Source organism: Mirounga angustirostris, unplaced genomic scaffold (assembly GCF_029215605.1).
Source record: "Mirounga angustirostris isolate CCGP_5_RB_7025 unplaced genomic scaffold, mMirAng1.0.hap1 SCAF_7, whole genome shotgun sequence".
Lineage (NCBI taxonomy): Eukaryota > Metazoa > Chordata > Mammalia > Carnivora > Phocidae > Mirounga > Mirounga angustirostris.
In genome coordinates, this window is record NW_026991715.1 from 50,039,512 (window position 1) to 50,063,415 (window position 23,904).

Below are 23,904 nucleotides of genomic sequence, written 5' to 3' on the forward strand. Positions count from 1 at the left end.
CTCCCCACAGTGACTCAGCACCCCACATTCATCCCCAAGCCTGACTCCCTTGACAGCTTGGTGAAAAGTGATGTGGACACAGTAGGAAATCAACAAATATTTGTTGAAGGAATGAACTGCAAAGGAATCCAAGTTTTCGGTTTCCCCAACCTTAAGCACACGACCCACAGAGTGAGAAACATTCACTGGCCCCAGGAAGACAGGATCATCCAAAAGCTGCTCACAACATCGCCTGGAAGTGGGGAGGAAGGAATTCCGGACTGGATGAGTCGCACACACATGCACCAGGGGGCAGAGTGAGCAGCATTTTTGGAGTAGACCCAGGGCCAGTGCCTTTCCAAGAGAGTCCTCCTGGAGCCGTTTGAGACCTCCCAGTAGAACAACAACATGTTTTCTGTGCTTCTCAGCACATTCAGATTCCTAGTCAAAGGGCTGTCTTTGTCGAGATGCTGTATCTCACTGAAATCCAGCCTATGATGTTGGAGTCGGAATGGGAAGGAGAGGAAAGCAACTGGAAAGTATTTCTCAGGTACTCCTCCCCTTTGGTTGGGGAGGCCGAAGGAACAATGGCCACCGGGAAACTGGGACAGAATTCCACCAACTGAGGGGCCCTCCACTCCGCATCTCGATGGCCAGCCCCATAACCGAGACGCCTTCTTGGTTTCACGTACCGAGAATAACGTGTAACGTTTGGAGGACAGTAAACCCCAGACCCACACTGTTCCATTAGACTCTTCCTTACTATAGACAGTAGGCACCACTCAAGCACTGTAAGCCTCACATTATCAGGAAATAATTCAGAAATGCAAACTGAAGGAATTCTCCTACAAATGGTATTTATTACTTAAAAAGGGAGAACTGTTTTCCCTTTTATGGTATCTAAGATATCCATTTTTAAGAAATGTTTTTCCAGCACATTGCAAATTACTTCAGAGTTGGGAAATGCTCCTTGCTAGGAAAAGGCTGCATGCTCTGAGGATTGGTGCTCAGTCCTGATCAAAATATTGTTTATTCGGGCAACTACATTCTTCTGTCGGTAAGGCCTGGGGAGTTTACTATTAATCCCAAATGTAAACCCCAGTTAGAGTTGCTGCTTACAAAAGGCGATTACTATTTAACTCTTACGTTCACAGCACATCTTGTAAATGCCTCCAGTAAATGAGAAGACAGCACTTAGTCCCAGTGTTATCTCAAGCTGGAAATTCCAATTGCTATCTTAGGTGACCTAAATTACAGCCCCCTTGATCTGCACCCCCATCGCAGCTCTCTCCACCAACTGTCCCAGAAAACACCTCACAGTTTGGCCTAAAGCTGAACTTGTACCAAATTCAGAGGGGACAAAGGGAAGGCTGGAAATTGGGCCTGATGCCTGGTAGGGTGTGCGGGAGCCCTTTTCCTGCTTCAAAGAGCTGCTGTGTGGACAGGCATTGAATCAGAAGAATCATAAATACACACGGACTCAGTTACCAGATTTAGCAAAACAGATAATATTGAATGGGACACACTTAGAGTAAAAATTTCTCCTTGTTTATCTGATACTCGGATTGAACGAGGAGTCCTTCTTTTATCTGACAGCTAGACTGTACGGATAGCCTAGACTTGGAGGAACAGTGGCCATACAAGATGGAGGCCCTCAAAATCCCACAGAGAGTCGTTCTCCAGATTTCTTTTCTAGGGCATTCTCAGGCACTCGGAGCAGACACGGAGCGTCTGAAGCACCTGGAGGGCAAGGGCTAGTCCCCCCACGAGCCTGGCCCACCTCTGAGGCGAGATCCGTGTAGAAAGGCACCAGGAGAACGTGGAAGCCACCCGATTCCTGCCCGCTTCCCTCCTCTTCCTCCAGGTTCCCTTCTCGGTCTTCCTCCTCTCGCACGACTCTCCCCTCTTCTCCCCTCCCCCCGCCCCCTCCCCCAAACCCAAGTAACAAAAACTTCTGTTCCCGGCAGTTCTCCCGTGCCCACGTGGGGAGTGACTGAGGCCGCTCGGCCCCAGGCGGAGCGGCGGGCAAAGCTGCCTCGGGGTCGGGGTCGGGGTCGGCCCGCCCCAGGCGGAGCGGCGGGCAAAGCTGCCTCGGGGTCGGGGTCGGCCCGCCCCAGGCGGAGCGGAGGCCGGGGCCGCCGCCCCCCTCTCCCCTCGCTCGCCGGCCGCCGCCCTGCGGCCCGGGGGGGCCGGGAGCGCGGCGGGGCCCGGCGGCCGGAGGGAGGTGCCCCCTGGGCGCGCCCCCGCCACGCTCCGGTCGACCGGGACGCGGCCCCCGAGAGCGGCGGCTCTTCATTCGGCTGCTGGGCGAAGGGCTCCGAGTAAGAACGTCAACTTTCCGGTAGCGGCGGCGCAGGAGCCCCGGCCGCGCGAAGCTCCGGGACGGCCCCGGGGAACCGGCACCCACGCAGCAGTCGTGCCCTTTCCGGCCTTGGGCGTCTGCCCCTCGACTTCCGTCGGCGGCGGCCCCCGGGGCGGTTTCTCCCGCCCGCCGCGCAGCCTACCTGCCGCCCCACCGAGCGGCCCTTCCTCTTGCAACGGGAACATCCATCTCGGGTTTTATTTCCTCCCGAGACACCAGAGGAAGCCTCAGGTGGGTTTCCATGTCAGCCCTCCCTGAAGTCCAAACCTTGGGCTTTCTCAAAGGCAGTTTAACCTCTGCCACCGCATCCTTAGAGTGGCAGAGGATTTTTTTTTTTTTCCAAAGCTTAAAAAAAAAAAAAAAACCTAGAGCTTTCAAAAGACTCGGGCTTCTGGGGGTTTCTATTCACAGAGTGATAACACATCTTGAAACAGGATATTTATAATTTGTTTGGTTTCACGTTTATCCTCCCAAAGCTGAACAGTAATGGCTGAGAGCTATGAAAACACTTAGGTAAGGAGAGGGGCCAGAGCAGAGATAAAAAGGATAATTGGAAACAGGGAAGCAGGCTCCAAGTTGCACCTTCCTCAATGCTCACAGCGTTGCAGGCCAGAGAGCTCATGGCTGGCCGCAGCATCCTCTAATTCTGGGCACTCCACAGCCTGCCCCTTTCCAAGATTTACTTATGCAAGCTTAGCTGCAATTTTCCACAGATCCTCAGGCCTGGTCCTGGGCCACCTTCTCCAGTGAGAGACCTCCTGGGATGGGAGCTTGGGGGAGAGCATGTGGTGAACACAGGTTCCAAGCTTTGGAAAAGGCCACCTGGAAATGGAAGGAGAACCTGTTGGATAAGGGATTTACCAAGGCCAGGTTGCACTGTGGGAAGGGGGAGAGCAGGAGGGGTGCAGTCCCACGTGTCCAGCCATCAGATGATGGTAATATATGGGTCTAGTGAGACCACACGTGGAATAGCATGTTCCTCATGGCCTCACAAGGAAGATGCACATACTGAGTTGGCTGCCATTCAAAGAAGAGCAATTAGGATGATTAAGAGGCCAGAGGGAGTGACTTAGGGGGAGAGATTAAAGGAATTAAACATGTATACCTTGGCTAAGCTCAAAGCAGAGGGAATGTGGAAACTCTATAAGCATCCTCAGAACATAAACACGAGGAGAACGTGGAATTGTTTCACATGGTCCCTGAGAGATGTAACTAGAACTAATAGGATGGAAGAAAAGAAAACTTAACTACCTATTGGAGAAAGCTTCTGAATAGTCCCAGAGCAGCTTTGACACTCAAGGAGTGTCAGAGTCACACCGAATGTTCTCTAAAACAAGAGAGAGAGATACAAAATGATGTGAGAGAATTCGGTTTATACAACAAGGGCTGGTCCAACAGGGATACCTTAAAAGGAAAAAACAAAAACAAAACACCACAGGACAAAACAACAACAACAGGGCAATTCCTTTAAGGGAGTATCCAAAACCTTTGAAGGCTCTTCTACTAACTAAAGTTTATTATCAGATGTTTTAGCTTGGCATTCAAAGCCCTCTCCATCTGGCCTAAGTTCACTTTCCTGAAATTATCTCTTATCAAACCTCAACATAAGCAAGTCTCCTGAATGTTCCTGGTATAGTTCCTCCTTTGTTCATGAAATCCTCCAACCTGGAATTGCTCCTCCTATTCCCACCGTCCAACTACTCAAGTCTTAGCCATTTGGGCGTATTTGCTTAAATCCTGCTTCCTCTGGCTACCCCAATCCATAATGCTTCCTCTCTCCCTCCCTCCTAGAACTCATTTTGGCACCTATCATACACTACTTGCTTTGTTAGCTGATATGTTCTTATCTTGTTAGAGAGGTTATGAGTTTCTTAGAGTCTTCACTTTGCCACCAGCTTTGTGATCCTTCCTTGCAGCTCTTCCAACCAGTGTGAACCCGAATTCACATAATAGGATTCTCTCCTGGTTTCTTCCTCCTTACTGTTCCTTCTTAGTTATTTCGGTCCTTCCTTCAGATGGCGGTGCTCTCCAGAGTTTGTCCTCAACCACTCTTCTCACTTCACATTCTCTCTGGAAGATGGCCTCCAGTCCTGGGGCTGCAAGGATGCTCTCGATGCTGATGATTCCCAAATCTCCATCCAGCTCAGCTGTTTCTGCCTGAAAATCAGGCCTATTATCAGGCATCTCAAATTGAATGTCCCATGGCTCTTTAACACTCCCCAGATACAAATGTGAACGCATTGTCTTCTCCTTCAAAACTGCTTCTATTCTTCTCTTTCCTGTCTAAGAGCACAGCCCCAACATCCTCCCAGGATGTTGGAAATCTAAGTGTCACACTTGGCTCATTTCTGTCCTTCCTCCATAATCAATCAATCGCTGAGTTCTGTTAACTCTTCAGTGCCTCTGTGTCAGCTCAGGACTGCCTGCATCTTCTCTCTGATTACCTGGTAATAGACTTTGCTTCCTTGGCCACTGGCATGATCATGTTCCTTAAACAATCAAAGTAACTCTCCCCTTGGATACAGAGAGGAATCCAGGTATAAGCACATGATCTGAGCCTGGCCAATGGCAGCTTTTCCTGGGATACTACATTCTGAATCTATCCCAAATCAAAGACAGCTGGTCTCCTTTCATCAGAAGCTGTAAAGACATGATTTCAGAGCCACCAACAGGTCATGTACGCTCCCAGGCTTAAAGAGGGAACAGCTAACTTTCAGAGATAAGCAGAGATGAGAACAAAAATAGAAAGAGATGGCAGCATTCCATTCCCCCCTATCCAGTCATCAAAGAGCCAGCAGCTCTCTTGCCTTTATCCATGATTTTGTTCCTGGGGCCAACAGTTCCCCACTTATAACAGAGCTTCCTTGAGGTCATTTTTGTCTCTTTGAAAGAGTTCTGATTAATATAATAAATTGGTGATGTTCTCTGTTAATTCTGTACATACCGCCATCAGTCTCATCCAAACCACTGAAAGGTTTCTAATTGATTTCTGCAAATAGACTCATTCCCTACTATGTCATTTTCCCAGGGCAGCTACCATGACTTTTCTAGAATTTGAGCCTTATCAAGACACTCCTGACTTAAAAGGAATCCCAAATTCCTTTCCAAGGCTCATGAGGCCCTGTCTATAGGCAGGTAGAATCACCCACTATTTAAATTGTAAGTATACTTATTTATCTGTCTAGCCCGTTTTTTGTTTTATATATAATATATCATTTTGGGGGGAAAATAGTACAATTAAATAAGATTGTTATAAGAAGTTCTGGAATACACAGTTTCCATACCTGTGTAGTCAACCCCAATCTGTTTGCAGCAAAATCTTTTAACTTTACAAGGTCAGTTTAATAATTGATCATGACATATGTTGAGGATAAAAATGTCATCTTCGTCTTTTATTCTTAACTTCTTTTTTTTTTTTTTAAGATTTTATTTATTTATGTGAGAGAGAGAGAATGAGAGACAGAGAGCATGAGAGGGAGGAGGGTCAGAGGGAGAAGCAGACTCCCTGCCGAGCAGGGAGCCCGACGCGGGACTCGATCCCGGGACTCCAGGATCATGACCTGAGCCGAAGGCAGTCGCTTAACCAACTGAGCCACCCAGGCGCCCCTATTCTTAACTTCTAATTTCCTTCTTGAATCTGCCTTTTAGGGTGTTTTTTTTTCCCAATTTGGGAAAATTGTACACCATTTTAAATTGTACAGTTTAGGGGCACCTGGGGGGCTCAGTTGGTTAAGCGTCTGCCTTCAGCTCAGGTCATGATCTCAGGGTCCTGGTATCGAGTCCCGCATTGGGCTCCCTGCTCAGCGGGGAGTCTGCTTCTCCCTCTCTCTCTGCCATTCCCCCTGCTTGTGCTCTCTCTGTCAAATAAATAAATAAAATCTTTAAATAAAAAATAAAATAAAAATAAAGTGTACAGTTCAGTGGCTTTTAGTACATTTACAATGTTGTATAACAAACACCATTATCTAATTCCATAACATTTTCATCACCCCCAAAAGAAACTCCGTACCTGTTAATAGTCACTCCTTGATCTGTCATTCTCCCAGCCCCTGGCAATCATTAATCTGCTTACTGTCTCCAAGGATTTGTCTATTCTGGATATGTGATATAAATAGAGTAATAAAAAATGTAGTCTTTGTTGTCACCTTCTTTACTTAGCATAATCTTTTCAAGGTTCATCCATATTGCAGCCTGTATCAGTACCTTATTCCTTTTTGTTGCTGAACAATATTCCATTGTATGGATATACCACATTTTGTTTATCCGTTCATTTATTGATGGACACTTGAGTTATTTCCACCTTTTGGATAATACGAATAATGCTACTATGAACATGCGTGCAAAAGTTTTTGTTTGAACATTGCTTTTTAAATTTGGGGTTATATAACTATGAGTAGAATTGCTGGGTCACCTAGTAATTCTGTTTAACTTTTTGAGGAACCACTATTTTTCACAGCAGCTACACCATTTTACATTCCTACTAGCAGCAGATGACGGTTCCAGTTTCTCCACATTTTCACTACACTTATTTTTCTATTTAAAAATTATTATTTATTATAGGGGTGCCTGGGTGGCTCAGTCGTTAAGCGTCTGCCTTCAGCTCAGGTCATAATCCCAGGATCCCGGGATCGAGCCCTGCATCTGGCTCCCTGCTCGGTGGGAAGCCTTCTTCTCCCTCTCCCACTCCCCCTGCTTGTGTTCCCTCTCTTGCTATGTCTTCCTCTGTCAAATAAACAAAATCTTAAAAAAAAAAGAATTATTATTATAGTCATCCTAGTAGATAGGAAATGGTATCGTGTGTGTGTGTTTCCCTAATGACTAAATGACTAAGGATGTTGAGCATCTTTTTGTGTGTTTATTGACCATTTGTGTATCTTCTTTGGAGAAAGGTCTATTCAAGTCCTTTGCCCATTCTTAAACTGGATTATTTGTATTTTTGTTGTTGAGTTATAAGAGTTCTTTCTAGATTCTGGATAATGGACTTGAATCAGCTATATGATTTGTAAGCATTTTCTTCCATTCTGTAGGTTGCCTTTTCACTTAGGGTTCTTTGGTGCACAAAAGATTTTCATTTCGATGAAGTCCAATGTATCTATTTTCCTGTTTGTTCCTTGTGTTCTTGGTGTCATACCTAAAAATCTATTGCCAAATCCAAGGTCAAGAAGAGTTTCAATCTTTATGGTTAGATCTTTGATCCGTTTTGAGCTAATTTTTGTATAGAGTGTGAGTTAAGGGTCCAACTATATTCTTCTGCATATGGAATCTATCCACTTATCCCACTACCATTTGTTAAAGACACTATTATTTTCTCATTGCATGGTCTTTCCACCCTTGTCAAAAATCAATTGACTGTACATCTATGAGTTTATTGCTGGAATCCCATTTTTGTTCTTTTCATCTCTATACCATCTAAGCTGATGCCAGAACTACACAGTTTTGATTACAACAGCTGTGTAGTAGGTTTTGAAACTGGGAAGTGTAAGTCCTTCACCTTCATTCTTTTTTCTTTTCAAAATTGTTTTGATTATTTGGGCTTCCTTGTAATTTCATATAAATTTTAGGATTAGTTTGCCTATTTCTTCAAAAAGGCAGTAGGAATTTTTTTTTAACACTTTTTTTTTTAGATTTTATTTATTTATTTATTTGAGAGAGAGAGAATGAGAGAGAGAGACCATGAGATGGGGGAGGGTCAGGGGGAGAAGCAGACTCCCCGCCGAGCAGGGAGCCTGATGCGGGACTCGATCCCGGGACTCCAGGATCATGACCTGAGCCGAAGGCAGTCGCTTAACCAACTGAGCCACCCAGGCGCCCAGCAGTAGGAATTTTGATATGAATTGCAGTGAATCTGTAGATCCACTGGGGAGTATTGCCATCTTAACAATATTAAATCTTCTGTTTCTTTAGGTCTCCTTTAATCTCTTTCAACAACGTTTTTTAGTTTTCAGTGGGCAAATCTCGCACCTTCTTCTTTAAATTTATTCCTAAATATTTTATAATACTTGATAATATTATACATGGGATTATTTTCTTAATTTTATTTTTGGATTGTTCATTTTTATTGTATAGACATGCATATGAATATTTTGCACTGGGAAGAACACAGAAGTATTATTGGCTGATGATTCTTTTTGCCCTAAGGATTATGGAAGCAGCCTTATTTATAAGCTCTGTAACTTGTATTTGAGTCCATCCACATCTGCTGATTTACATGGAAAGAACTGATATAATCAGAAAAAGTCTAAAATGTGTTTCTAATGACTGAGATACTGGGTAGGAGATGGAAGGATTTAGGAACACAGATTAAAAAAATCTTTTCTACATTTTATGATTCTGACTATGCAAAGTAAACAAACAGCGTTGCCAGTGGTGTCAAGAAGACGTTGAGTTTTCTAAACTGTGATCCAGAAAACACGGGACAGAGTATGTCACAAAAAGTCCTGCAAGAATGTATTTGGTAGGGCGCCTGGGTGGCTCAGTTGGTTAAGTGTCTGCCTTTGGCTGAGGTCATGATCCCAGAGTCTCAGTATTAAGCCCCACATCAGACTCCCTGCTCAGCAGAGTCTGCTTCTCCCTCTGCCCTTCCCCCTGCTCATGCCCTCTCTCTTGCTCTCTCTCCCTCTCTCAAATAAATAAATAAAATCTTAAAAAAAACAACAACAACATGTATTTGGCAAAAGATGCATCAAAGAAATCAAGAGAATTTTAAACTAAATTTCAAGAGCAAGTCTATTTAATAACAGCTATTCTATGTACACTGACTTCAGCACTTTGAATGTGTTCACTCATTTAATTCTTACAAAGTCCTATGATATTGGTACTATTATTATCCTCATTTTATAGATGAGAAAACTGGAGCCAGAAAGGTTAAGAGCTTCACAAGAAAATAGGGGCACCTGGGTGGCTCAGCTGGTTAAGCATTTGACTCTTGATTTTGGCTCAGGTTATGATCTCAGGGTCATGAGATTGAGCCCCCCTGTTGGGCTCTGTGCTAAGCAGGGAGTCTGCTTGAGATTCTCTCTCCCTCTCCCATTCCCACTCCTCCACTGCTCGGGCATGCACACGCACACGCTTTCTCTCTCTCAAATAAATAATCGTTTTTTATTTTTTTTTAATTTTAATTTTAATTTTTTCAAGATTTTATTTATTTGAGAGAGAGAATGAGATAGAGAGCATGAGAGGGGGAGGGTCAGAGGGAGAAGCAGACTCCCTGCTGAGCAGGGAGCCCGATGCAGGACTCGATCCTGGGACTCTAGGATCATGACCTGAGCCGAAGGCAGTCGCTTAACCAACTGAGCCACCCAGGCGCCCCAATAATCTTTTTTTAAAAAAGAGATAAAATTGTAGATAAGGAAGGCCAAAATTTTATCACATGTTCTGCTTTCAGTCAAATAATACTTCTAACACATGTCTACATGGTTAAGAGTTTCCATTGCTATTATATCAGTTTAATAATGTATATTAAGAAAATATTATTTAAAAATAAAATATTTCTGGGGCACCTGGGTGGCCCAGTTGGCTAAGCGTCTGCCTTCAGCTCAGGTCATGGTCCCAGGGTCCTGGGATCCAGTCCCTCATCGAACTCCCTGTTCAGTGGGGAGTCTGCTTCTCCCTCTCCCTCTGCCCCCCACCCCCGCTCATGCTCTCTCGCTCTCAAAATAAATAAATAAATAAAATCTTTAAAAATAATAATAAAATATTTCTCCCATGATCAGTCTGGCCAGGCTATCTGCAATTTGCTCCTGTGACATTATCACCTCCATTTCTGAATTCTTTTATTTATTTATTTTTACTTATTTTATCTCTTAAAAGAAGGCGTAAACAACAGGGAAGCTGCTGTGCTAGACTTAATTCCAGCCAAGAAGACTTTTGTTGGTGATGGGGAAATTAATTATAAAAACCTAGCAAGAAAGTCGTAAAGTCATCTGTGAAATCATAATACTGAACATAGTTAAATGTTTCTCTTAGACTTTAGAAAATCAGCTTTCAATTTATTATTGATTTTTAATTTTATTAGAGTGTGGTAAGAGGAGTGTTATGTCAACTATTTGGCATAAGATTTATGTTAGGCCCCAGTTCTAAGTAGTCGGTTTTTGTCCAAGAAAGAGTATGCTTCTGTCTTTTACATGCATGGTGTAAGCTATGTCCATTGGATTAAGTTTGCTAATTATGTGGTTCAATCTTCTCTGCCCTATTAATTTTTAGGTTGCTTGATCTTAGCAATTTGTTAAGTGATGGATTAATATTTTCCCAATTTCACCTCATACATTTGTCAGGTTTTGTTATATCCAATGCTGCTAGGTACACATGTAAGTACAGGATTGTCATATTTTCCCAGAAAATTATTCATAATGTCATTAATTAAATTTTCATATTTTCATTGAATAAATTGTTTATATTATCATTAAATACACAGATTTTTTCATCTAGTCCTGAGTAAATTGTTCATATTATTAAATAATTATATCTTTGTATTATCATTATGTAATTTATATTTTGTTAGTCATGTAATATTTTTTATCTTAATATATATTTTTTAGTCATGTAATATTTTTTATCTTAAAATCTATTTTTTTCAGATATAATTCTTACTACACCAGCTTTTTTTAATTTAAAATATTCTTGGTACAATTTTTCCATTTTTTTTCAAATTTTCTGTATACTTAGGCTTTAAGTCATTTCTTGAAACCATAAATAGCTGGATTTTGCTTTTATAATCCAATCTGACCATCGCTGTCTTGTAATAATTAAATATTTACACATATTGGAATATTTTTGAACTTATTTTTAACCACTTAATTTTGTGTCATCCCTTTTCCTACCTTCTTTTGGATTGATCCACGGTTTGTTTTGTTTTTGTTTGTTTTTAATTTTTTTTCACTTTTAATTTCTACTTGTTTGGAAGTTACATTCCTTTTATTATTCTTTAGTAGTTGCCTTTGACTTTACAGCTTTATAAATTAACTTTATAAACACTGTCTTTTCTCTACAAAAAGGTCTACTGCAATTTTGATTGGGAATCTGTGGATCAATTTTGGGGGCATTAACATCCAACAAGCATGAGAAATTCTTTAAAAATAAATAATTAATAAAGGAATCTTATCTAATTGCATAGTCTTCATATTGACTCCTACGGTGACAAGGAATAACTTGTCCCAGCTGTTGGGAGTGTTGCCAGTCAACAGACTGAACCATAGACTCTTCTAAGATTGCCTTAGCTGCGGAGAGCCACTTAGCCCAAGGGCTTGTCCTTTCAGGGGAGACGTCATCCAATGACCGATGGAGGAGGGTCATAAAGGCCTAGCTATTTCTGCCCAGTGTGGGAGAACTCTGACTGACTGTTTTAGCTCCAGCTTGACCTCTCCCTCCTCCCAACCTTACTTCCTTCCCCACCTTCCACAGGTGTTGATCATGAGAGCTCTCCCTAATAAACATCCTGCATGATGAATTCTGTCTGTCTGCTTCCTGGAGAAATTGGTACCAGGAGTAGTCTGGGAGCACAGATGGTAAGATCAATTTAGAACTGGGTCATTTATAGCCTCGCCTCGTTGCTGGTAGGTGGAGCACAAATAGCCCAGCCCATGGTACAATGTAGAGATCCAATTATTACAACCTCCAGTTTTGGTGCATTGGAATGTGATACCAGTGGAAAGGTATATAAGACCTGGAGCAAAGTATCAGCTTTTGAGGTAAATGAGGCAAATAGTAACTTTATAGCTAATGACATTGAGTGGCTATTGCTAAGCTCCATGGACATTTAGGAAAAGATAATAAAAGGGTAGAGAGCATGCAACAGGCAATTGAAAATGATATGTGAAAGCAAAGGACTTCCCAGGTATCACACAAAAAGGCTCTCAGCTCCTGGAGGATAGCAGACAAAACTGAGGACCAGGACTTAATCAGCAGAGTAGCCAAACTCCAAATAAGGTTGAGCTTCCAACTGTGGCAGGTATGTTATGTCAAGGTTCTGGTTGGGAAAAAAATGAGATCCTAAATTAGTTATTCTAAACAAATTCACTTCCTTTTACATGGGCTACTGCACTAATACATTAGGGAAGACAGTGCAGACAGAATTTATATTCCATTTAGTGAGGCATATATAAAGTGTATATAAAGACATGTATCTTGTGTGCTGAGGGGAGAAATACAACGGACGCTATTTATTCAATGAAGATTAAGTTACACTGTGCCAGGTATTGTACTAATTGTGAGAGATATAAAGATTAATCATGGTAGAAAGTGGATAAGAAGAGAATGCAGGGATGCCTGGCTGGCTCAGTTGGTAGAGCAAGCAACTCTTGATCTTGGGGTCATGAGTTCAAGCCCCATGTTTAGCACGAAGCCTACTTAAAAACAATAACAACAACAACAAAACAAACCCCAAAAAACAGAACAGAATGCAAAAGTGCCATTCAGTGGATCTGTTTCCATCTGGAGTGAGGTCCTCAGTGGCATGCCACAAACCTCAGGCTTGCCCATATCTTAGTCAATATTGTTATCCATGATTCTGGTAAACATATATGGGAGAGCTATTTGTCACATTTGAGAATGACCAAAATTAAGCAGAACAGCAAGTACAAAAGATGCCAGAATCAAGATACAACCAAGACTAGAAGCAAGAAGGAGAAATTTAATATGGATAAATAAAAACTTTACATTAAAAGTGAGCATAAGATGGCAGGGGGGACACGGCTTGATACCACTTCATGAGGAAGAAAGTTGGCCTTGAGCTCAATATCAGAGTGAGCTCTCAGAAGAGAAATGTATTGTTTGGGGAGTGGAACATGATCCACAGAACACCTGGAATATTGTCTTCTGTTCTAGGCACCATATTTTTATCTTTTATTTTTTTTAAGATTTGAGAGAGCTAGAGAGATCATGAGCAGGGGGAGGGGCAGAGGCTGAGGGAGAGAGAGAAGTCCAAGCAGACTCCCCACTGAGGGTGGAGCCCAGCACGGGGCTCGATCCCAGGAACCTGAGAAATCAGGGCCTGAGCCAAAATCAAGAGCTGGCTGCTTAACAAACTGAGCCACCCAGTGCCCCAAGACACCACAATTTTTTTTTAAAGATTTTATTTATTTGACAGAGTGAGACACAGCGAGAGAGGGAACACAAGCAGGGGGATTGGGAGAGGGAGAAGCAGGCTTCCCCGCTGAGCAGGGAGCCCGATGCGGGGCTCGATCCCAGGACCCTGGGATCATGACCTGAGCCGAAGGCAGACGCTTAACAAACTGAGCCACCCAGGCGCCCCAAGACACCACAATTTTTTTTTTAAAGATTTTATTTATTTGACAGAGTGAGACACAGCGAGAGAGGGAACACAAGCAGGGGGAGTGGGAGAGGGAGAAGCAGGCTTCCCCGCTGAGCAGGGAGCCCGATGCGGGGCTCAATCCCAGGACCCTGGGATCATGACCTGAGCCGAAGGCAGACGCTTAACAAACTGAGCCACCCAGGCGCCCCAAGACACCACAATTTTTTTTTTAAAGATTTTATTTATTTGACAGAGTGAGACACAGCGAGAGAGGGAACACAAACAGGGGGAGTGGGAGAGGGAGAAGCAGGCTCCCCACAGAGCGGGGAGCCGGAGCAGGGTTCCATCCCAGGACCCTGGGATCATGACCTGAGCAGAAGGCAGACGCTTAACGACTGAGCCACCCAGGCGCCCGACACCACATTTTTAAAACACTGATGCACCACAGGATGTTGAGCAGATGGCAGTTAGGGCATGAGGGATCTGGAAATCATACCATAAGAAGAAGGGGTGAAGGAACAGACCAGAAGAACCTAGGACAAGAACACTGAGTGGAAACATGATGGTTATCCTCAAGTATTTGAAGGACTTTAGGTAAAAAAGAGAGTATCTTTTATTTTGCTCCAAACAACAGAATTAGGACCAATATCCCTTTATGAGAGAATTCTAAAAAAAAGCCCTCCCACAGACCTGTGCCATAGACTGGCATTGTTCAAGGACCACTTAGAAAGTATAAAGGACTGGGAGCTTGGGTTTGATATTCTCTAGAGACTCTTTGGACTCTAACATTCTGTCAAAATCTGCCCTCAAATCTTTCATTCAGACTCAGGCATAAATGATGGATGATAAATGTGTAGCCTCCCTATTCCTCTGGTATCCAGATTTTAACAGAGTTAAAGACATTTTAGAGGGTTAATTTGCAAGCTCACAGAGCGAGGCATTTTAGCCTACACTTGGAATGAATACGGAGGAATCTGGAGCCCTTTCCACTGCCTTGAATTCACATGGACAGAACAGCTTTCCCCCATGAAGCTCAGATCACTTTGCTTTCCTGGCACAAGGAAAAATTCTGCAAGAATAATGTATTTGTTGTTAAATCCGCTATTCCAGCAGAGGCCGTCATTGCTTCCCAGGGAACATCTTTACATCACAAAAGCATCAGTCTCCTTTTAAGATGAATGAATGAGTGAACAAAAATGTCAATGCTTTCATTTCCTTTAGTCAAAAGCCATGCTTACAGTAATAAAAGACAAACCAGGGTAACTGAGTATACACGAAAGAGGGAGGAAGTACCTAGTAAAGCTTACATTATAAAAGCTCCCTTGGCTGAAAGATTTGCCTGTCTGGATACAAAATTGGCATTTCAGAGCCATATAATTTATGTAAACAGTAGCCGCTAAGATATTTTATCTTGGTCATGTGCATTATCTGAAGAGAAAAAACTGGAGATCCTCCTTGAGGACAACTTCCTGCTGGAGCTTTCTGGATGATTTATCCAGAGACTGTGCATGAGGTCACCTCTTTAGGTGGCAGACACTTCAGATATAATTATTATTACATTATCTGAGTACCGCCTGAGTCTGGACTCAGAACCCCTCCTTAGCCACTTAGGGCCGGCTGACTTCTCTGTAACCATGGCCGACAGCTGTCTACACACAGTCCTGCAGCACCCAGCTCGACTGGGAATAATTAGCCTGTCTTAAAGCAGCTCTTCCCCCACTGAGACTGGCTGGCGATGATGTTCTTCAGGGACAGCCTGCGTGTGCTTCTAGTGTGATGTGTTTGCTAATCTCATAGACGTGTGGCGCGCCTGGCCTAGGGTTTAGAGCAGGTCTTCAGAACATACATGTTGTCTGGGGGGGTTTGGGGGGGTATCGAGGGGTTTGTCCATATGTAGTCTAGTTCCTCACAGGAATGAGGAAACAGCAGATGAAGTGAAGGGGTTGGTAAAGAAGTGGAATAAATAAAAATAGACCACAAACAGTAAGAGAGCCCAAGGTCACCTGGGTCCCATTTCTGTGGTCTTGAGTCACTTCAGGGAGGTTCAGACCCTCAAAGGCTTTTAGAGGATCCATTTAGGTCCAGTTGCATTTGAGTTTTCCAGTGGCCTTTTGACAGACTAAGAACAAACTGGGAAGTAAAGACCACCGTCAAGGAGAGGCTGTGGACAGCACGGGGAGCACAGCCAGCCACTGAGCACTCAATCTGAGAAAAAGCTGTGACCCAGGCTTGAGACTCACCAAGGTTCAGATCCATATGCACCGGCATGCTTGTGGACAGAGAGGTGGGGGGAGCTGGTGTGCAAGCCTGAAAGGGGCTAGCAAAATGATCACGGGCAGTTCCGTCTGAGGAATCACTGTTTTTTCTTAGAGGAAGCCTGGACACTTCGAGACTGTTTCTTGGCAATTCTGTATTTCTAGCAGGAGCTACCCAAACCACTGATCTTGGAAATCAAGAGGTTGTGTTGATCTGTTCTTAGGTCTGACAAGTCTGCTTCACACTGCGGGAGGGCTTTTGAAGCAGTTTCCAGATAGTATCTGAAAGCCAAACACACACACACACACACACACACACACACACCAGGAGAGGAGAAAATAATCTGGGAGTAATCGGAGCCTGTCAGAAGCTGATAAGATCCAAAAAACCTAAATCCCTAATGACACACAGGGCAACTTGTAAATTCATTTACTGACTCCAAAATGATCTCTTTCTTGTTGAATACATTTTTTTCTCTTTACATAAACTTTTTGACTGTTAGCAACTTGTTTTTTAAATGACATGAGTGCCCTCTTCTAATTGGTAAAAAAAAAAAAAATCTCTTGCATCATGGAAGATGAATCATTACAGGACCCAGACATCCCCTCAGTATCTAATTTCCTCCACAAACACTTAGGTAGGAAAATGGGTCAGAGGAGCCCATCATCCCCGTCATATTCTTTCTTGTATGTTTAATTCAACATTGTTTTGTACTTATAAGGAATTGTTACACTAATCATCTTTTTGCCAAATTGGCCATAATATAATCCACCTACCACTGACCAACTACAGAAGAAAAATCAAACAAACGTTTTCTGTTGTTATCCTTTTTTCCCTAAGGGTTGAGCTTCTGAAGCCAAGAGGTCACTTGGACTATGTATACAACTTTGGTAATTGCATTCCTAGATTCTACAAAATGCCACGGGGCTCAGTGGAGTCCAAAGTAGCTGTTGCAAACAATGACAATTACTGCCCAGACATTTTCAAACACAGCAGGTTACTGGCTGAGGCTGTGATGGAAACCCTAAAAAATATATAAATATTTTGAAATGCTCTGTAAATCAAATTGATGCCCCAGACACACAGCGGACTGTCTCGGAGCAGCTGAAGTCATTTGGAGGCTGTGAGGCTTTGTGGAAGGGTGTTGGAAAACTTTTGAGCTTGTTAATATTCAGCCCAAATGTCATAATTAAATGATTTTTAAGTTTTCTCTCTCTCCAGGGATGGAGATCACAGTTCTGTCTGGTCCCCCTCACCCTGTAAAGGCCTCTACCCTGTAAAAATGATTACAAACCCTCCAATTCCCCACTGCTCCCATAGGTTTGGTAATCCCGGCATCCGATGAATGCCATTGGATGGTGACTGACAATTGTTTATGGAAGGGAGGTCTGAGGCCCTTGCCTCACGGTGATCTGAGAGACCTTGAGGAAAGCCAGTTGGGGTCAAAGAGCAACAATAATGGCTGCCAAAGCCTCAAGAAATCTTGCTTAAGCATTCTAACATTTTCTGCTGCACTGGATCAGCCTGAGGGGGCTCAGCTTGCAGAGTCATGGTGCTTTCTGTTTGGGGTCTGGTGGGGCTAATTTAACCATGGCTGATTTCTGGAGGGAAGTTTCCATGTCTTGTTGAGTCTAGGGCTAAGGTAAGAACTATAACATTAATATAATCTCACAGGACAACCTGCCAGGAAGGCCAATCTCATCCTGGGATACACAAGAGTCTGTTCCAAACACCCCCCTATTGCAGGCTGCCCTCTTCTACCTATATGGAAGTAGGAAACTAGAGCTCTACCCAGGGCACAGCCTTCCTCCAAAAGGAAGAGTGGACCCTGCATGAGTTGGGGAGAGTTTCTTTTCCTAATAAGTATATATTATGGACTGAATGCTTATACTGAAATGCATATACTGAAGCCCTAACCCCCAGTGTGTGGTATTTGGTAGTGGGATCCTTGAGAAGTGACTAGTTTTAGATGAGGTCATGAGGGTGGGGCCCCATGATGGGATTAGTGCCCTAATAAGAAGAGGAAGAGACACCAGACCTTGCAGAAGGAAGCCATATATAAGCCAAGAAGAGGGCCCTCACTAGGAACTGAATCTACCACCACCTTCATCTTGAACTTCCCAGCATCCAGAACTGTGAGAAATACGTATCTGTTATTTAAGCCACTCAGTCTGTGGTATTTTGTTACGGCAACCCAAGCTGACAAAGTACACTTGCAGCTTATGTAAATCCCTGAATTCAAGTAAGTCATTTCCTTTAGATGTTGGAAACTATGAAAAACAAAGATGCACCTAAATTTCAGTTCTTTAAAAAATGTTTGTCAGGTCATGGGATGCAAAACAAAATAAAACACAGAAAGACACAGACCCTGTCCTTAAGGAACTTGTATACTAGAAGAGGAGGTAGAGGTTAATAAAGATGAGCTGAGTAATACATTTGTGTTGTAACTGAGTACAATATTAATTTATTTACAACATTTTGCTGTCTTTTTATTTTTTACATGGCATGTATTATGCATTATTTTCTCTTCCCCAGTGAATAGTTTGTGAAGGAAGAATACTACTATTATTTAAGGATCAGGAAGCTGAAGGGATCACAGTTATGTAGAAGACATCTTGATTTTTCACTTCCTCCAATGTTCCCTTTAGGATGCTTCTTGCCTCTCTGTGCACATGCCCCATGCTAGGAACTGACTGTTGAGAGACAGGCTGCTTTCCTTCAGGCAGCTCTTATAGGTCCTGGGTAAGACTTGTTGAGCTGCTTGCAACATGAACCCAATCGCTATGGTCTGAACATCTGTGCTTCCTAAATTCATATGTTGAAATTCTAACCCCCCGTATACCCCTGCCCCCGAAGATGATGGTATTTGGAGATGAGGCCTTTGGGAGGTGCTTAGGTCATGAAGGTGCAACCCTCATGAATGGGATTAGCGTTGTTATAAAAGCTCCCTTGCTCCATCCACCATGTGAGGATACAGTGAGAAGGCTCCAGCTAGGAACCAGAAAGAGAGGCCTCACCAGAATATAAACATGCTGACAACTTGATCTCGAACTTCCAGCCTCCAGAACTGTGAGAAATAAATTTCTCTTGTTCATAAGCCACCCAATTTGTGGCATGTTTTTATCAAAGCCTGAACATACTAAGATACTAATGGAAAGGAAAATGCCTGGGTCACATACCAAACAATGGGAAAAACCAAGGCACAGATTCCATGACTGGCCCGCTGTGAGGCAAAGCACAGTAGCTGTTAACAGAAGAGCTAGAAAAAACATACCATGTAATATTGGGACAATACTGCTTGTTTGGGATGAAAAAGGTGCCCCTGTAGTTTCCTTCTCTAGAATAGCCCATGACAAGTCTATTTTCTCTCCAACCTGAAAATCTTTAAGATATATAAGATAGGTATAAAGACTAAGAATTCATCTCCATGCCAAATATTCTCTGGTCAAAGTCCTCATTCTTTAATATTAAGTCCTCTCCTATGGTGATTTACGTGTTCGTTCTCTGGTTTGTCTCTCTATTCCTCTCTTGTCCCTAGCACAGTCTCCAACAAAGGTCTCTCCCACTACCTGAAAGTAGAGTGCTCCTACGAAACCCTTCATAAACCAAAATATATATATGTATTTGGGAAAGATCTTTTCTTATAAATATATTTTTTAATTTATTGACAGAGAGATAGAGCATAAGCAGGGGGAGCAGCAGAGGGAGAGGGAGAGGGAGAAGATCCCTCCACTAAGCAGGGAGCCTGATGTGGGGCTCAATCTCAGAACTCTGGGATCATGACCTGAGCTGAAAGCAGACGCTTAACTGACTGAGCCACCCAGGCACGTCCATAAATATTTTGAAGTATATATCCATTGTCTGTAATTACCAAATGTAAAAGAAGTCTCCATAAATATTGCCTTTCTTGTACCATCTACACACTAATAGATGTTGGAATATAGAGACATATTCTGAAAATAGACTACCTAAAAGAGATGAAGGTTCCCAGGTGTCACTTGCTAAGCACCAGATCATCTTGATTGTCTTGAAGATTAGAAAGATCTATCTCACTGTCTTCCTCTCCTTTGTTGAACTAACAGTATAGTGTCCTACACATGACTTAATTCATGTAATTCAAGAACCACTTACTAAGTGGCTGTTAATTGCAAGATGTCGTTTCAGCTACATTTCAATATTTTCTTTAAGTGATGGTTTGAGGAGCTACTGGTTTACTGCCTGGGCACTGTCCCCACCACTTGTGGAATAAAGTCTAAATGCTTTCATTTGACCTGAAAGTTTCTTGAGTTCCTTAAGGTTATGAGAATTGCAAATAATAGAAATGAACTCCAAAAAAAAAAAAAAGAAAGAAAGAAAGAAAAGAAAGGATCTGCCCCAGATTTAGAAAAGAAAGAAAGAAAAAAGAAAAAAGAAACGAACTCAAACTAGTGTAAGTGAGAAAAGGAAGATGTAGTATAAGGACTCAGAAGCATCTCACAGAGTAGCAGGAAGGAAGTGCGTCTCACAAGGGACTGGAATCAAACCCGGGGGCACTGTCAAGAACTAAGGCAACTACTTCCTTCTTGGGGCCTGATGGGCTCACATCTCTAGCTAACTCTGTGTGGCTGCTTTTTCTCCTCTCTGTTTAGATCAGCCTCCTCTGTGCCTCCATGCACATGAGAGACGTCTTCTCCACAGAGCACAAGTTTACATGTCCCTCGGGTCCAGCCACCCCCAGAGACTAGCTGCATCCTTGCATCCCAACTCCACATTCCTTGGAAGTCCCATTGGCCCATCCAGACTGAGGTTCCACCTGATCAGCTACAGCCAAGGAAGAAGGGCCACATGACCCAAATATGTCTGTGAGGCTCTCACATGATGGATGAGGAGACTCTTCTCAAGAAGAGGGGCTGCACAGACACCCTAAAAGGCATCAAATCAATTCCTTCACAATCTAACTTCATGATTTCTGTGTGTCTTGTTTTCAGACATTCACTGTGATCATCTCAAACTTTTTGTCTCATTAAATGTTGCCTCTCAGTTTTCAGTCCTGGCTTCTCAGTTCCCTCCTTAAATACAGAGAGAATAGTGCTGAGTCTCAGGATTTGTCAAATGATCTTCTGTAGGACTGATTCTTGGGAGCAGGTTTAGGAGATACTCTAAACTTTGCCAGAATCTTCAGTACCTTTGCTTGAAGTAGAGCCAGCGCTAGATTCTAGCAAACACGCTCCAGGAACAAGGACATACGTTGGAGTATCACTGCAGTCACTATTTGACAATTATCCAACAGGAATGATGATCCACCCACAGGAATATCCAAAGAGCAGCACGTTTGCACTCCAAGAACTGAGGGGAAGTGGCAGGCCAAGCTCCACAGGTGACTGAGATGGTGATATAGGACCACCTTGAGATTTACCAGAAGCCAAGGCAACAGCCCTGGGACAACAACAACCTCAAGACCTTGCATTTTGTGGGATGTCATTTGAGCCTCACATCAACATGTGGAGAAGGTAAGTATGAGCTCCACTTTATCTAAGGAAACCGTAGCCAGTGATATCAGAGAGGTGATAGAGGCAGAGGGAGGAAACACCTTTTCTAACCCCTCATCTACTGCTTTTTCTGCCACAGTGTCACTTGTGCCCTCTGGCTGCCCTATGCTTTGAAGATTTTTTTAAAGACAGGGCCGTCTGTGCTTCCAAGGGGACAGCAGCTAGGTTTCTGAGGCATAGGGCATGGAGTACAATGCTGTTTTAGTATTCCAAGGAACAGATGTAAACAAGTGTGATTGGGCCATGGCAACACCATCCAAGGTCCATCTCCCTGGAGGCCCGGACCCATCAACAACAATCCTGTCATCTTGGACAGCTGGTCCACCACAATCAAATGCCAAATCTCTACTGACTGGCAACTTCTGGCTTTGTATTTTGTCTTATTTGGTGAATCGGTTTTTAAAAAACAAGTATCTTGCTTCTTTGGTTAAACTAGTTGGTTTCCATTTCATTCTTTTTCAGGACAATTCAGGGTACCGATTTTTCCCTTGCTGATAATCAACTTCACACTGCCCAGCCGACCTGAATGGACACAGCAGTGTGGGCACTCACAGGGTTTCTTGAGCCATATGCTCATTTTCAGAGATGGGGCTGAGCTGAGCCAGGCACGTGTGGAGTCTGTTATTTGCCAACTGTGTTATCCAGTGCCTCAGATGGTGATCTGATCACTAGGGGGCAAGTCTTTCCTGTTTGTCACCTGTGGAGGGCCACACATCAAGGACAGCAGAGATGTCTGGTGACTGTCTGCTTCCCTCCAGCACAGGACACTGACCCGGGCTGCACTCACTCCTGCTCTGCTGTTCTCCTGCCCTGTTTGGGGAAGGTCCCCATTTCACATCACCAATTGTTGGCCAACTTGTGAATCAAAGCCAAAGCCATGTTGGGCTTTTTTTGGATGTTTGACAGGTGACACTTCTATCAGAAGAGTCCTGTGAAGGAGGCCAGAGGTCTGAAAAATGCCTTCCTTGGTGGGAAGGCAGGAAACCTAACTCTGGGACTATTTGTACCATATGACCATGGAAGAGCTGACTCATGTCTTCATAACTCAACTTCTCCTCCTCAAAAATGGGGATGAATCTGTCCCTCAAACTTCCTGAGGCCACTGGGAAGGGTTGGGAGCTGTGTTCAAAAGTACCTGGGCCTTGTGGTATTAAAAAAAACCCCTCCCTGCTCATAAATAGGCATGATTATTCATCATTTTGTTACTACTTTTCAACTTCTGGCAGAATCCCATTTCTCTACTCTTGGACTGAGCGCTTAAACTACTCAGAGAGCCAGTTTGTCCCTCCCTCCTAACAGACTGCCCACTCATCAAGTATTATTTATTGACCAGCCTCATGCACAGGGCATACCACTGGCAGTTTAGACTGCAAACCCTCCGAGCACACAATGTTTCTAACTCTGTGTTTAGTACAGCAACTAGAAATTAGCAATCAAGAATCAGTTGCAATCATCATCTTGGGCTATTTTCTGTCTGGCAAGTGTATGCATCCAGGCGGCTGCCACAGGCCTTCTTAGCAAAAAACCCTCTCTCCTTCCTTCTGTCTGCTCCGCAGCCCAAGGGACAGCAGCCTGCTCTTTGTGGGTAGCAGCAGCTCTCGTAACTGTACCGATTTTGGGCAGACACTGAGGGAAGAGGCGAGAATTCCTGTACAGTTACATCGGGAAAGAAAGGATCTGCCCCAGATTTAGCAACTTACACATCTCAAGTAGAAGAAGAAAACTTCTGAATTTTGAAATAGAAAAGAAAACCAAGAACAATGGAGGGTGTATTTATACAAGCTAAGGAAGAAAGTTGAGGGATTGGGCTATGGTGATTAATGGTCCTGCCACTCCAGGTTTGGATACCCCTATCTGTCTGAAGCAATGGCTTTTCCTCTTGGTGCTCTGGCAAGAGCTCCAGAATTTTCCCATGAGCTCATAAGGATGGGCTCTTTTCATTCCTCTAGATAAATGTGGAGGAGGCAAGATTTCACAATGCAATCTCAGAATAGTCACCCTCATCTAGAACCTGGCTCACAAGTTGGGAAGCCAAGCATGTGGCAGAAAAGAACATTCTATCTAAGGCAACATTTTCAGGAAGCATTTCCCCTTATGGGGAAAATGCAGGGAAAGAGAATCACTCGATTGCTATGCACAGTATGTGCTAATAAGTCAACATTTCATTGTTTTTAGTGTGGATATGTCCTTCCAGTGCACTCAAATGAACATCCAAAATGGAAATCATCCATGCAGTGCCTATTCTTGACAAGACAATCTCATGGCAAAAGGAAAAAAGAAAGAGCCAACCACCAAAGGCCAGGATATAAAATATATCACATATGTTTAAATTCCATTTGCTAAATACAGTGAGTCATATGACCAAGCCCAAAGTCAATGGGCAGGGAAGCAAACTGTTCCATAGCAGGGACTAATTCAAGTCACACGGCAAAGGGCAATATGGGGAAACAGGAGAGCAGCTGGGAACAATAATACGTTCCACCACAGCCCTGTATCATAAGCCACTTATCTGGCTAGTGTGTCCTATCCTG

The 23,904-nt window shown here is 43.3% G+C and overlaps 1 long non-coding RNA gene across 1 annotated transcript; it reads left to right on the forward strand.

Annotated features, from left to right (window-relative positions):
• The first annotated feature begins 1,859 nt into the window (after positions 1–1,859).
• On the forward strand, positions 1,860–22,384 carry LOC135365387 (uncharacterized). Its single transcript, XR_010413083.1, has 3 exons — positions 1,860–2,572; positions 21,115–21,334; positions 21,836–22,384. It is a non-coding gene; the product is annotated as an uncharacterized LOC135365387 (long non-coding RNA).
• Positions 22,385–23,904: the final 1,520 nt, after the last annotated feature.